The following is a 16,402-nucleotide window of genomic DNA, read 5'->3' on the forward strand; positions in this document are numbered from 1 at the left end:
TATGCACATTTTTTATTTTATACATAGCAGTTCTTTTGAGAAGCTCATTTAGACATCTATAATAATAATAATATATTTTATTTCTATAGCGCTTTTCTTGAACCCAAAGACGCTGTACATTTGGGAGGGAGGGTAGACAAACAAAACAACGACAAAGCCAAAAAGAAACAAAACACAACAGAAAAGCAGTCAGGAGGAAGTTGATTGAGAGGGGGCGGGGCTTATGGACAGAGTTGAAGAGGTGGGGTTCGAGGCGGGACTGGAACAGGGTGAGGGACTCAGACGATCTATGTATGGCAAAGTCTAACCATACAAGGAATTTGCTTGTTATTTGATACGTTTAGCAAAAAGCAAGTCATACAGAATACAAGAAAGTACAATAAGAAACCCACACAAAAATATGCACAAGGAACATGTACAGCAGAGCTTCGCAACTATTTTAAATGATAAACCTCACTGGAGAGACGAAGGCAGCATATTAAAGCAGCATCACAATATCATCAACCAGCCCTCAACAGGTGTCTTTATTTCACACATTTATCAGCTCAACACAACATGTACATGTTACTAATCTTATTTCCAAGAGGTTTTGATGAGTTTAACCCTCCTGTTGTCTTCGGGTCAAATCTGACCGGTCTACTACTTTCATCAGTCATAACTTTTTAGTTTTACATTCGATTGCATTAAGGCAGGGGGGTCAAACTCAATTCCATCCCGGGCCACATCAGCATTATGGTTGCACTCAAAGGGCCGGTTGTAATTTTAATTATATATAAATATACATATGTAAATATATAATATGTATTAAATAATGTATTACATTGTTGGCCCTGCATTGGTTTATTATCAGTTCTGGTAATATCTTCCTAAATAACTACGTCTGAAAGCAGAAGTCTAGACTCGTCTAGGGCAAATAATTGAAAGTAAATATTCAACAATTACACCAATTGTAATGTATATTCTTTGCAAGCTCTTGCGGGCCACATAAAATTAGGTCGCGGGCCGGATTTGGCCCCCGGGCCTTGAGTTTGACACCCCTGCATTAAGGCTTCTTGATATCCTTCACAGGAGACATTTGAACATGTGAAATAGCTGATCACCACTTTCATTGCATTTTGGATGATTTAGTGAACTTTGTAACACCATGGTGTTCCCGGTGACATGACCGCCATGAAGAAAAGGAATTAGTAACCATCCGGATCCGGTGTGTGTTTTATCTGAATAAAACACACACAAACATACACACACTCTAGATGTGTGTCCCCCCCCCTTGTGTTCCCAATCCCCCCATGTGACACTCACACACACACACAATTTGACACATTTCCCGCTCTTATGTGCCCAATCCCCCCGTTCCCATGTGACACTCACACACACACACAATTTGACATATTTCCCGCTCTTATGTGCCCAATCCCCCCATGTGACACACACACACACACACACACACACACACACACACACACACACACACACACACACACACAATTTGACACATTTCCCGCTCTTATGTGCCCAATCCCCCCGTTCCCATGTGACACACACACACACACACACACACACACACAATTTGACACATGTCCCGCTCTTATGTGCCCCTCCCCCACATGGATCACACCTGGCTCACGCAGTGTCTGTTCTTTGTATATGTACTGCAGTGTTTCATGTACACCAGTACTCTGATACAATATGTACAGTTTGAAAGGGTGTTAAAGTACATGTGGTGATGATTAATGTTTTTTGTGTTAATGTAATAGCAGTTAAAACAGGACCGGTCAAATTTCACCGTGAACACCAAAGTAAGGGGGGGGGGGGGGGTGAAGACAACAGGAGGGATAAATATAAGATCCATACGAGGCTATGGAAGACGATTAGGGCCAAATGTGAGATCTGACGAAAAGTGGGATTGTTTTGTAGGTTTATTTGTTCTCTTAGAGTATTTGGTCGGATCAAAAAACATATTATATTACACACAGTCATTAAATCAATTATTAACCAACAAAAAACATGTCTTAGTGCAGTTGGAAGCAGTTTAGATTCCTACAAGGACAGACAGAGGAAGGAAGGAAGGAAGGAAGAGGGAACAAAAGGAAGAAAGTAGGGAGGGAAACACTTCTTATACATTTTCTAAATAAGTTTCAAACTATCCAATAAAACGGAAGCATGTTATCAGCTTGAACATGCAGCTTTAATGTGTATCTTTTTACAGGCAGAACAGTCTCTCAACTCATTACAGTAGTCTGTGACCTATAGTAACCTCTTGGCACAACAGTCGTCAGCTACTGTTATCGTGTTACAGCCTGGGGCCTCGTTCCATTTCTAAAAGGAAACTCCCTTGTCCCCTCCGTCCTGCCTCGGCTACAGTTTGTAATTCAAACCAACACGGGACAAATCAGATGAGAGACTGCATCGTCCCAGATTAGGAACAGCAGCCAAACACGACTGGAGAGCACGAGGCATTCAAGCTTGAGTTATACAAAGTTATAAAAAATCGCAATTACTTACCAATGCAATCAGTAACCTAATCTGAGTATCAACATATAAAAGTAACCTGATTACTTTCTGTTACTTTTGGATTACCTCAATATCCAATGTAAGACAATAGAACGATGTGACTGTAGAAAAGTAGAAAGAAAGATATTTAGGATAAAAAAGGATTTGATTGATAGGAAAACCTGTCTTTCATTTAGCATTCAGGCAGTAGCCTACACACCTACAATGAAACACAGGAGCACATACTACAGTTTAACAAAGCAGAAATAAAATCTGAGCCGACAGAAAATGCTCCGTTTAACACACACAGTTGAGCTCACACACACTATTTTATGAACACTGTATGTATGGCCCTGTAAGGGAACACAGTTCTCTTAAAGATATACCATATTGCAGTAGTCAGATCAGTATAGAAAGTGATTACAGTTTAAAAACCTGCCCGCAGGATGTTTTCATTCAGAGACTCTGAGGCTGCGGCCCCACAAGGACGAATTCGGTCGTTTGCGTTACTGTTTAGTGTCATATAGACCGTTCGGCCACACGAGGACGACCGAATATGGCACTAAACGACTGAGGAAACGACAACGGGTCCCAAGGTGGATAGAAATGCATACGCCACTCTCTGGGGGGTCAAACAGCTCCGTGTGTGCGCCCTATACGGACATTTTCAGATCACTGATAGTGATTGCGCAATAGCCCCGCCTCTCCCCACCTCTTCTGCTCACCTCCGCTTACCCCGCGCCAGTGCTGAAGTGTTTCGCCACCAACAACAACAACAATGGCGGATCGCAGAGTTGCTATCGTGCTCCGGACGCTATTGACCATGCTACAGTTGTTTGTGCAACATCTACAGCAACAATGATGAGGCAATAGCCCCGCCTCTCCCCACCTCTGCTGCTCACCCCCACGTCAAAGTAAACTGCACCCTGAATTCAGATTATTTATCTTTCTCTCGCGAGTGAAGTCTAATCTGACAGGACGGAGACACGCAGCTCTGCTCACCTGCAGCTCCTCCCGCTGCAGCAACACACACACTTCAAGTCAGATCATCACCCTTAGCTATTTTAATTACCTCTCAAACTCCCTAAACTAGTTATAAATATGTTTATTTTTACAGTCGGCCGGGTCACTGATTACTGGATGAGCTGCTGCATGAGACAGACACTGGCGCTGTCCGAAGAGAGGGAGGAAAAAGAGAGGCTCCGTGTATTTTATCCAAGCGGCAAACTCTGGGGAAGAGCCGGGAAGCCAATACGGAAGTGCCACACACTGCAGTTCATATATTGGCCGATAGGCGATGGCTGCAGAAAGGAGCAATTTCCATAGACCCCCATGTTAAAATGCCCAACTTTACAGCGGAAAAAAACATGTTTCTCTCCCTGGCTCCATACATTTTATTATCGATATAGTTAGATTCCACCTTCATGATTATGGATCTGTGAGTGAATTGTTTTCTAACGCGACCCTTTTATTTATATTAGGTCTTAAAGTTTGTGCATACATTAGGGCGTGGTCACTTTGATTGACAGATACGTGCCTCACTGTCAGCTAACAGCAACTTGTCCACTCTGCTAGGCTACAACCATAGAGGCTACAACGTTAGTTAGTCATAGTACTGTACTTGACCCTTTAGCTTTAGCCGTGTTCGTGGTGATATACCAGACAATTAAGATGTCGTGCTGTGCGCTTGAATGTACTAACAGAACTTCCAAGAAGTCTACTCACAGCTTTTTTCGGTGAGTAAAATGATAATATTATACATGTTAACCCCGTTAGCAGGTGTTTGTGTGCTTGTTAGCTTAGCTTGTTATGTAGCTAGCTAAGGACGTAACCCTTTATGCATGTGTATATATATATATATACAGTTTAGTTTATGATTCAGCCTTGGGTAAGACTTTTATAGTCTATGGCTATGACGCCCATAATGCTAAATGGGAGTAAATGTTAAAAGGCGACCCAATTATCCCAGTGGTGGCCGCCGGAGTCCGCCGCCGAAGCTAACCGGAGCCGTAGCTAGCCCTTCGCGGCTCCGTTAGCTTCGGCCAGCGGCGGAGCCCGGCGTTATAACTGAGATCAAGGAATGCAGCGAAACGCGGACTTGGTTCGCCTGCAGCCCGCTATAGTATTAGCTAAAGAAATGATGTTGAACAAGGCTTATTAAGCTGAACATCGCCACAATTGTTCTGCTATGTATCGGTACTTATTTTATTTTATTAACGTGTGAATGACAAGCATTAAGAATAACAACAAATAGCTATTTATCTTGCATATTGTCTCGTTTGATTATGAATGTAACGCTTATATAGTGGAACTACACTGTTTTATCAAAACCAAAGTGCCACGCAGTAACTTGGTAGGCCCATGCATGTATTTCAGCAGGAAATGTGCAACCTAGATTACATTTACCAACACAGACTATATAGAAATATTTGTAAAAGTTGTTCATGCGTTACTAAGTGAATATGGCATTAACCCTCCTGTTGTCTTTGGGTCGGTTTTCATGTATTTTTGAATAAAGGTTTCCTTTCGGTGATCCAGACAGGCTGGACCAGTGGGTGCTGAACATCCGGAGGAATACATGGACCCCCAACGTTTCTTCTCGCCTGTGCAGTGCACACTTTGAGAGTCATCCCTTCAGCACGGACTCATGGGTACAAATCCTTTTTTAAAAACAAAATAACTTGGTTCCATTTGTGAGTGTAAATTGTTGTTACTAATTAAATACATGTTATACATTATACAATGCTAAATAATTGTTATGGCACAGCTTGCACATCAGTGATGAGTAATGTTCTTTTGATTAAAGGCCAAATTAAGATTTAGCCAGTTAAGTAAAGAAAAATAGAAATTGATTTGTTTGCAAACCATCACATTTCTCTTCAATGTATGCAAAGACTCTTTATCATAGATAGAGAATTGCCATTTCCCCCACATACTCTATGTTAAAAACAGATGAATTATATTACCTTTTTTTTACATTATTTTAATAGCAACATTCATTCATCTGTTGTCATCTTATAACTTATTTATCTTAACAGCTATCACTGTAAAAAAAAAAATGATTTAATTTTACTATACAATATTTATCTTTACATTCTGTTCTTGCATATGTCTTATTATATTTACGTGTATATAGATTTCTGCCTGCACTAATTTATTATTCTTAATTTAATTTTGAATTTCTTTTATTGTTTTATATAACTGTTGCATTGTTGGAGGAGCTCGGGACAGATGATTTGCATTGCCATTCCTACACTGTAGCCTATGTGCTATGACATAAATCCTTTGAATCTGAATCTTGGAAACACGTAATTGTTGAATGGATTAACTGCATAGTTAACATGTTGGCCCTCTATTGTCTTTTATAATGCACTCTTACATTTAAAACAACATTATTCAAAAGAAAGTTGAATATCTACAGACCTCAAAAAGTTATTTTATGTGTTTTTGTTTATTATTTTTATTAGGGAAGGAGATGCCTGAAGAACACTGCAGTGCCCACCATTTTCTATTTCACCAAAGAACAACAGCCTGGAAGGAGAAGCAGGTGAGTAACAATGACGAGGTAAGTGACACTCCTAGTTCGACTGTTAATAGCAATGAGGAGGTTGCAGATGTAGACCATGGTAGTGGTGAAAACAGTCTTGCTGCTGATCAGAGCAATATCATTATGATACAAGGCATGCCTGAAGAAGCCTTTGTTGTTCCACATGTGGAGCGTAATGACATTCCAACAGTCAATGCTTGTGAGGAGGATGTTGGTTTGGGCAGCAGCAGCCAACACACAGACTCCGCCTCTGTTCACTCTCACACTTGGGCTTTAAACTAAGTCATACTGAATAGTTTGCGCACACATTTCTAACATGTGATCTTTCTTTCATGTAGGACGCTTGAGGGAAGTTGCAACGCCTCGGCCAATGGGATGTCTTCTCCACGTGAAAGACATTGAAGGCATCATTTATAACTTGAGACCATTTTCCAAAAGTGATGACTTGTATTGGCTTAGATAGTAATGGATTACATCGAACACGAATCAAGATCGTATAGAAAAAAATGAAAGTGTAATCCTTAGTTACATAGGAAGAGATGTAATCGGATTAGTTTTACTTTTTTTAATAATAGGGAAACTCAGGATTACAATCTTATTCAAACCCTAAAAAGAGCAGATAGTGGTTGTTGTAAAATGATCTCTTCTCTGAAGCCGTACTGTTCTGGATCTCTACACCTACTGCCTGAATCTGCTTTATGGTATTATATTATACATTTTAAGTAAAAAAATCATATTCATATTTCTTCTCTCCTGTGTTTATTTGCATTACATTTGATATTGAAATAATCCAAAATAAAAAGAAAGTTATCAGGTTACATTACTTTTATATCTTGATACTCACATGAAGTTACTGGTTGTGTTTTTGGCAGCCCTCCCAAGCCTGTGCATAAGTTATATCATTTTAATTACTGATACAGTTGTTGCACATCTTTAATTTATTTTGGAGTGTACTTAAAGGGATAGTGGAAATTGAACCCCAAATAGTTTCGTTTTAACTTATATACAAGCATAATTACGTACCAAAACAATCACACCTGATTAAAAAAATATAATAATTGCCTTACGCATGTTAGAAGCACTTTATTGCAGCTTCCCCGAACTTTTTTAGAAACGAAATGATCGAGTCAGCCAAACCGGAAGTGAGGAAAACTCAGGAAGACGAAACAATAACAAACCATGGCGTCTATGCAGAATGAACGTGGAAGGGCAAATATACCAGACGAAGAAGAAGGATTGTACGAGGTATCCAGTGATGATAGCGAGTCAGAAACATCGTCTCGGCTTTCCTGCGAAAATGTAGTTTTAGGAACTGAATCTGAATCCGGTTCAGTAAGCGACGATGGTGAGAATATTGAGCCAGACGATGGACCATTACGTCCTTATTTGTTCGAGCCCGAGGTGATGGAGTTAGTTCACGGCATGGGCAATGGCGAGGATGACCAGGACCAGGCGCCAGATGATGCACCCCTACGCACAAATAATCTTGACTGGTAGGTCCCTAAGCATAGCTCACGCTAGGCGCTATATTATATTTTGCAAAAGTTGGCATGCATGCACTGTAGGCCTATGGCTATGCCCGAGGATGACTGCATGTAGGGTACATTTCATAACATACCAGGGTCAGGTTCACATAAATTATCTTGTCACATTTATTATTGTATATGTAACAGCCTTATGGGCATTAATTACATGAATACATTTAAATGAATTGTATACTAGCATGATATACAGCTAGAGCCAATCGGTCTTTTGACGTAGTATGGTCCTAATCCTAGGCTAGCCAGGCTGCCTGTCAAGTGTAGGCTGTACTCACAGTACTGTTAGTCTATCATGTCTATATGATGACTGTAGTGTACACATTCGACACTGTGTACCGGATTATCGGATGACGAGGCCTCCGGTCGCCTAATCGACAGGCAATAAATGGCGTTGTACACAATGGTACAGGCTAATGATGCATTAAATCAGCCAGAAAACATAATAAAATACTCGTGCCTCGTCCAATGTTTGTGCCCGTCTTCCTTTGTTTTCGTCATCACCCGAAGATTCCCGAAGTATTTCGTTTCATTGAGAGGGCGTGGTCGGGAGCAGTAAAATTGAAAATAAAATGAAACTAGGCGCATGAAATTAAAAAAAATGGTTTATTATGCTTATTTTTAATAAAAATACATAAGTTAAACCCAAAATTCGCGGATTTCCACTATCCCTTTAAGTCATACAATGATTCGAAACCTTTACTTTTCATAAAATGCAAGATGTAACTTTCAATGTGGCTTGTGTATTTATCACATTTTCAATGTAAATAGATCTGATTAAATAAAGAGTAAAAGCACAATCTTAAATGTTGACAGTTATCATTTTCCTATGCTTATTGTTAATGTAGTGGTGTTATGAACAAAATGTTGTCCTAAAGGAAATTAAGATGTTTTTTATTTGTTGACAAAAGATTTAAAGTAGATGCTCACAACATGTGGGAACATTTATAGAGAAAAAATGTTCTATTGTAAAACAAATATTTATCTGCATACTGAACAATTTAGAAACTCTCTAAAAGGTATTATCTTCTGTGACGGTACGACCCTGTAGGGATTGTGGGTATTGCACTTCATAATTACATTCTATGGTAGGCTTATGACATTGATGCCAACATACATGGGACTAGGGGAGACCTTCCTGTTGTTTGCATTGTCACTGACAAATGACAGTGTAGTATTCATTGTCAAGATTTTGTGTTTTTAAACTTGGGACTCTTTTCAGACTGCTCCGGCTTGGGAAAAGATTTGAGCCTTAATGTGTAATGTTTTCTGTATTGTATGGTAAGCTTATCCTTTCATTTGATAGTCCCATTTGGATGTGATAGCTAACATTTTCAGTAAGCAGTAGACAAAAGAAGTGAAAATATGAATGTAATTTATTTTCAATATTTACATAAATACATAATTATTTTAACAAATAAAATAACAAAAAACATCATAACAAATACAAAATAAAAGGTTTGACAGACAGCCATGCCCAGCATGGGCCTGGAGAGCTGCAGAGTCCATTGGGAGAAGAGGGGGGGTGGGATGTGGGGAAGAGGAAGAGCAGCCATGTTAACAGTGTTATGGCTACAGATGTAATATCTAACTCAACATTAGCCATGACAGTCTGGGCTTAGCAAGGGCCTTAGAATACATACTCTAAAGGCCAAATCCAAAAACAGTGATACTGACATTTTAGCAGTTCACAGTCTTTGGAGGTGGTCTTTCAGGCAATTGGCTGGTGACTTTACAAAAAATATAATTTCCCCAAGGGGTGAAATTAACTCCATCTCGCAAAAACAGCCCAGGACTGTCATGTCTAATGTTGGAGTGGTCAACAATGGCACCATTTAGGCTATGAACAAAAGTAGCCATAACACTGTTAACAAACTTCCGGGCCTTGTCCATTTTGACAGGATTTGCACCAGCCCTCCACCGGCGCCTCTGGTTCATCTGGGAGAGCATGATCTTCATGCCAGGGTGCCGATGGTGAAGCTGGTCCAGGTCCTCCTTCATCTGGTTCAGCAACTGAACACTGGGCACATCCCCCAAGTCATTGCCGCCACAGTGGATGAGGAGGACATCCGGGACTGCTCTTCCTCGCAGGGAGTAGGAAAAGAAAGGGAGGACACCTCTCCAGCGCAGTCCACCCCAACCGAACCAGCACACCCTCAGGTCGAGGCCAAGGTTGCTGCCGATGGTCTCTGTAGCTCTCTGGGCTCCATGCCGGACATAGCTGTCTCCGATTATCCATACAGTCACTATGGGAGGAAAATAAATGAGAGCAACAAATGCTTCAGATCATGAGGAATATCAAATCAATTATAAAGGGTTTCTCATTTTGTTCCTTTGACAATAACATGCAAAATAACTATGAAATCACACCTGTATGGTTAAAAGTAACAAGAGAGCAAAACCTCAAAAAACAGATTAACAGCACACAGTTTATATATATATATTTATATACTGTGTGCTGTTTATCTACAATTGTGCACACATGTATATGTATAGTATGTTTGTGTGTAATGTCAACCATCTGAAGTCATGTAAAGTAAGCCAGGACCATCAACTTACAGGTTGTGCAGTTTGGCGTGGAGGAGGTTGCCATCTTCATTTTTCTTAATGCTGAAATAAATAAAAATGGTTTAATCAATATAAAAGCACCTTTCTTTTTCTACAGTCATATTTCATTAATCACATTTAATTCACGCAACACTGGCCATATCTCTGCTAGTTTACAAAGTTTAGTTACAAATGACATTTATATTTGAAAAACGGTGAAGCACTTAAAAAACAATTGTATAGTGTAGGTTCAAGAACATTTAAATCAAAAGAACACGTTTTGTAAAGTTACAGGGTATCTTACCTTCAGAATATGCCGGGAACGAGGAGCAGTGACCTCAAGCTGGGTTGTTAGCATAGGTTGTTAGCTTAATACTGAATAGAGCATGTTAGCTTAGCTTCTTAGCCTGAGCTAGGTCTGGAACGTCACGCTCGGTGGCAGCAGGTCCCGCCCTGTCCAACCTCGGCTCCGCCTCAGCACCGCCTCTTTGCCCTTATTTGGAGCAGGCGGGAGAAGGCGGGAGTTAGACTCTGACGTCGCTGTCGAGCCGTTAGTGGCCGACTCCGCCTACTAAGGGCTTCACGGCAACTCTGCAGAATCCTATGGGTGACGTCACGGACCCTACGTCCATTTATATATACAGTCTATGATTTTATCATTATATTATATAGAGTCGTTATTCATTTGTTTTAAAGCTCAATAAATAACAAAGAAGACCTTTGACCGGCACTTTTATAATTTTGTCCGGAAGATTTCAACTTTAATACACACTGACTGGCGAAAAACTCTGCCCGGTTCCCTCGGCCCCCACCGCGGAGAATAAACAGAAGGGCAACCATGACAACCATGCTTCTTCGCTGCTTTTGTGGAGGAAGTTACAGCGCCACGTAGAGGCTCCTGCATATGTACTGCAGCTTCCCCAGCGGTTGGAGCTAAACGGAGCGGTCTCGTGTGGGCAGACACTATCCGGATAATTATTGCATGTGGACGGAAGCCGTTTGCGATTGCGTTTGCGTTAATCCTATGCGTTTAGCCGTTTTCGTCCTCGTGGGGCCGCAGCCTGAGTGGTTATCCTGCCACCTGCTGTGTGTGTAATCCCTGCTATCATTCAGCGCTGCAGGACATTCAGATTGGTGTCATTTCTATATATTTCAATATGTCCAAAACTCAGCTGCCCGCTTGCCAGGCCCGGCACCACGAGGGGGCAAAAGGGGGCAATGCCCCCTCAGTTGTATTATTTGCCCCCTCACTTTGAGCATCATTCATCCATCAAAAAGTACAATAAATGTCACAATTATTAAATAACTTTAAATAATTATTTCCCCCAATACACATTACTATGTTTAGATCATGATATGTGGGCAGGCAGTCAAGCAACGTGTAAAAAAGCCTCAACCCCAAGCAGTGGCGGCGTCAGAGTATTTTTGTTGGGTAATCTGTGGTAGGGCTAACCCATACAGTGGTGGGGCTCAAGTCAGTATTTGCAATGTAATTACATACACGCTATATCGCCCCCCTTGACAGTAGTGTTAATTTCGTTGACTAAAACTATGACGAAATATGTTCGTCAACGACCTTTTTTTCCATGACGAAAACGAGACGATGACGAGACGGCACCGACGGCAGTAAACAATAACTGTAACGAAATCATCATGCCATATCGTTGACGAAAAGTGACGAGACGAAAATGTAGTTTACTAAATAAAAACTATGACAAAATCTCTTTACTTTACTTTCGTTGACGAAAAATGAGGAGACGAAATATTATCAAAGAAAACGTTACATCTCTGATAGTCAGTTTTTCTCCCAGCAGTTCCATTTCCGGTGCTGCGGCAGAGCAGCAGCTGTTTCTGTGCTGCGCGCGGCGGTACATTTGAATTACACCGGGCAGCGGCACAATAATATGAACTGTCAGGAAGACTCGGGTCTAACTAACTCATGGTCTAACTAACCTTATTTAACAGAAAATAAAATGGCAACAACAGGGCTTGGGAGCAGTGGTCGCACTCGCGTTAACCGAATACCCCCCCATCAGCGCGAGTGAGTGATACATTGTGCACTCGACGGATAATAATGGATTATGACGGAAATGTTACGATCCTGTCCGTCAAAATGACTGGCAACGAAAAAGTCTAAAGCCACCACTGCTTGGGAGAAAGAAACGATGTGATATTTGGGCCCATTTTCGCTACAATGAGGCGGAGAAAAAAAGCGAATGCATTGTTTCATCAGAAGGGAAGCAATGTGGCCAAAACACAGCTGGTAAAAACACCACAAACCTGATACTCTCTGCAAAGCTGCTTTCTTAATCATTCAACCTGTGTTTTTCATCAAATAAGGACAAGATATAATCTTATTTATTTATATACTAAATGACAAATTATTGGTTTTGGCTAGACTAGTTTGACTGAAATGTTCTATATAATCTGATGACTAAAAAAGACTCAACCGTTTTCATTGACAAAAAGTAGACTAAAATAATTAGTTTTCTTTGACTAAAATAAGACTAAAATGCTCAGACTTTTAGTCGACTAAATCTTGACTAAAATGTTTACTGTGTTAGTCGACTAAAATAAGACTAAAATGCTCAGACTTTTAGTCGACTAAAACTTGACTAAATAAAAACAGGATGAAGATGACTAAATATGACTAAAACTAAAAAGGAAATTTAATACAGGACTACGACTAAAACTAAATTAAAAAATAGCTGACGAAATTAACACTACTTGACAGTGAAACGCCATGCGCGAGGTTTAGATTATTTCCCTGTCTCAATCAAAATGGAACTGTATGAAATAAAACGGCACATTTGTCTTGTCCATCCATCCATCCATCTTCTCCCGCTTATCCGTGGTCGGGTCGCGGGGGTAGCAGTTCCAGCAGAGAGCCCCAAACTTTCTTTTCCCTGGCGACATCAACCAGCTCTGACTGGGGGATCCCAAGGCGCTCCCAGGCCAGCGAAGAGAGACACCTGGTCCTAGGTCTACCCCTTGGTCTCTTCCCAGCTGGACGTGCCTGGAACACCTCCCTAGGGAGGCGCCCAGGTGGCATCCTAACTAGGTGCCCGAACCACATTTGTCTTGTAGTAAATAAAAAGGGATCACTGTGAACGTGACGTATGATAGTACACGTTGAAGATCCAATGGGAATACTGATCTCAATCAGTAATGCATGACGCAGACCCAACGTTTCATTGCTCTGATTGGCTGTAGGTCTGACTCTATTCAAATTGCATTTCAGAGGCATTTTGATCCGACCAAGGCCGCGCTGATATTATAATGCCAGAGAATTTCCACACCTTTAGTATATAAAACTCCCCCACTATTCCTTGCACCCCTCTTCTAGCATAACCCCAAATGGTCTCAAACATATTGCATCAGTAACGCGCACTTATTGTTACAGCAGGATCAATTTGTGTGTTGTGGACACGCCCGTATATTTTCGCAAGCCGTGTTCTCAACATTTAGCATTTTGCTTATTATTTAATTTAATTTGTTTACTTTAACATCATTTGTCATGGTGGGGCTAAGCCATTTCTTGGTATGGCTGTAGCCTACCCCAGCCATACCCTGGCACCGCCACTGACCCCAAGTGAGCTTGTAGTCTTAATGTTAGCGTGTGTGCTAGCTGTAAACACAGTCGGATGGGTGACCAAAACGTCCCCGTTTTCCGGGCAGAGTCCCCGTTTTCGGTGGCCGGTACCCGGTTGAAACTCCCAAAAATGTTCCCGTTTTTGAACGTTGAAGGAGTAGATAGTACTTCTCCGCGCCGTTCCTATGAGTTTGCTTTAAAAGAAGGAACACTCAAAACAACCAGGACGAGGGTTAAACAAAAATCTGTTTTAATCATAAAAGGTAATAATGCAATACAATATAATACATTACCATACAAAGCCATATCATATCATATCCGTAATGTAAAAGAGTAGGCCCACTCCTGCCCTGATTCACGCACTGCAAGACCCTCCGGTCTGAGCAGCGCGTGGAGAGAGAGAGAACAACAAGCTGAACAACTTCCTTCATACCAACACCAACAGGAAGGGGTGGAGTTTCATTTGGGAGATACCAAAAACGCTGTCTCACAGGGAATCAGCGCGGGCAGCAGAGAACCAAACAGTTTTCCGTTTGAAGCAAAACACATTCTTATTATGTAGCTTATCACACAATAGTCCATATGTTTTCCCGCTATGAAAGCCACAGGTGTTGGGAAGGCCTGCAGGATCACTCAAAACAGAACTCACAATTAATTCTGCATCTTCCTTCTTCAAAAATAGCCTAAAAACACCCTTTTGATAAACGGGTAAAAGTCAAAGAAAAAGACTATTGCGCTAATTTACTTTTAAGAAAAAGGGAACATTGTTTCAGGAATCTATAAAAAACCTCTATATTTAAGAGGAAAAATGTACTTTTTGTTCCTTCAACTATTAACACACAGGAATGTATAAACCCACACATATATTAGAGATAGCATGATGCAATACACCTCCTATAGATGGGTGACATTAAAATGAATATACCAAAAATATGCTGCCTCACTTCTTCTGTACAGTACCTTACATCAATTTTCCACAACGTGCATTAAAAAAAATAGAGCAAGGTGAAATCAAATGTTATATGTCAGTAAACACTAAGTAACAGTGTTGTGCCAGTTTGTAGCGTTAGCGTATTTCTTCTTCTTGTGAAAACAATATGACATCAACAAAAAATAAGACAGACAACCACAGATAGCACCACACATGATGGTTACTTGTTATTATTAGGGCTGCCTGTATGGATCAGGTTTTTGCCAAAGCGAGCCCTTTTACTATAATAATAATATGTTATGTATTATATCAACCGTATTGGTACAATGAGCGACATCTAGTGACGGATTTTGGAACATTGATTTGATTTTTCTCATGGCAGTTAGACTCTAGAGACAAACCAGGGGACTTTATTTTTATTTTTAATCTGTGTCTGTCCATTTGGTGTAGTATTTGATCCAATATTACATTCGGTTTATATATTAGTCACTTTCTTATGAAATGCCAGGTTTTAGGCCTTGATTTGAACATTCAATCCTGAAAATTAAAAATCAACCAGATTAATGTTTCTTTAATCCTGACTAGAGGTAAGTACATCTGTATAGGAAGACGAGTTAAGGGATAGAGGAGAAAAGGTTATGGTATAATTACAGAGCCTGTCCATTTATAAATTGAGGAAATCAATGTTAGTCTGTTAACCAAAGTGCAGCCATCTATCTATCAACTATCTATTATTAAAGATCAGAGGAAAAGAACATGAGAGGGGTAAATCCAGAATAAAAATAAAGAAGCAAAGAGATTGTAGAGCAGTGAGAAGTAAAAAAGCTTGGTGTGTCAATTCATTACATTTCCAGTATTTTTAAAAATCGCCCCCTCGGATTTGTTAACAGCCCCCTCAGTAATTTCATCCTGGAGCCGGGCCTGCCGCTTGCTCACCTCCACCCGACGCTCCGACCACATCACCCCTATCCTCCATGACCTCCACTGGCTCCCCATCAAACACCGCATTGACTTTAAAATATTACTTTTCACGTTCAAAGCCCTCAACAACCTTGCCCCCCCCTACCCCCCCCCCCTACTTCTGTGACCTCATCCAACGACACACCCCCACCCGTCGCCTCAGGTCTGCTGAAGCTAACCTACTGCAGCCCATCAGGACAAAGCTCCGGACCTGGGGTGACGGGGCCTTCGCAGCAGCCTCCCCCACACTCTGGAGCCCCCTCCCCAGCCACGTCAGATCCGCCAACACTCTCACATCATTCAAACAATCCCTCAACACTCACCTTTTCCCTGTTGCCTTCAACTCCTAATCCACTAACCCCTTGCCCTTATTCCACCTAGCTTAGCACTTTCTACTTTTGTTGTTATTTTGTTTTACTTGCTTGTAAGCGCTTTATAAATGTAATGTATTATTATTATTATTTCAATGACAGTCACTGGATACATTAGCAGACAGGAGTTCAGACCATTTTTTCCATACACTTCAAGCTGGTAGATTAAATGGCTGTCAACAGAAGTAAACAGTTGAGGTGGTTTGATAGTGTTTCACCAATTGGCTCAGCAGGCCGGTATCGTACGTTGGTACGCTGGATCAATGGAGGGAAGTTCAACATTTTCAGGCAGCAATCAATCAATCACATTTTATTTATATAACGCAAGGTTCACATTTGACACCCTCTGTCCTTTGACCCCAGCATCACTAAAAGTACAACATACACTTCTCGCTAGAAATCTAATCAAAAAGCGTTTTAATG

Source organism: Pseudochaenichthys georgianus, chromosome 5 (assembly GCF_902827115.2).
Source record: "Pseudochaenichthys georgianus chromosome 5, fPseGeo1.2, whole genome shotgun sequence".
Classification (NCBI taxonomy): Eukaryota; Metazoa; Chordata; class Actinopteri; order Perciformes; family Channichthyidae; genus Pseudochaenichthys; species Pseudochaenichthys georgianus.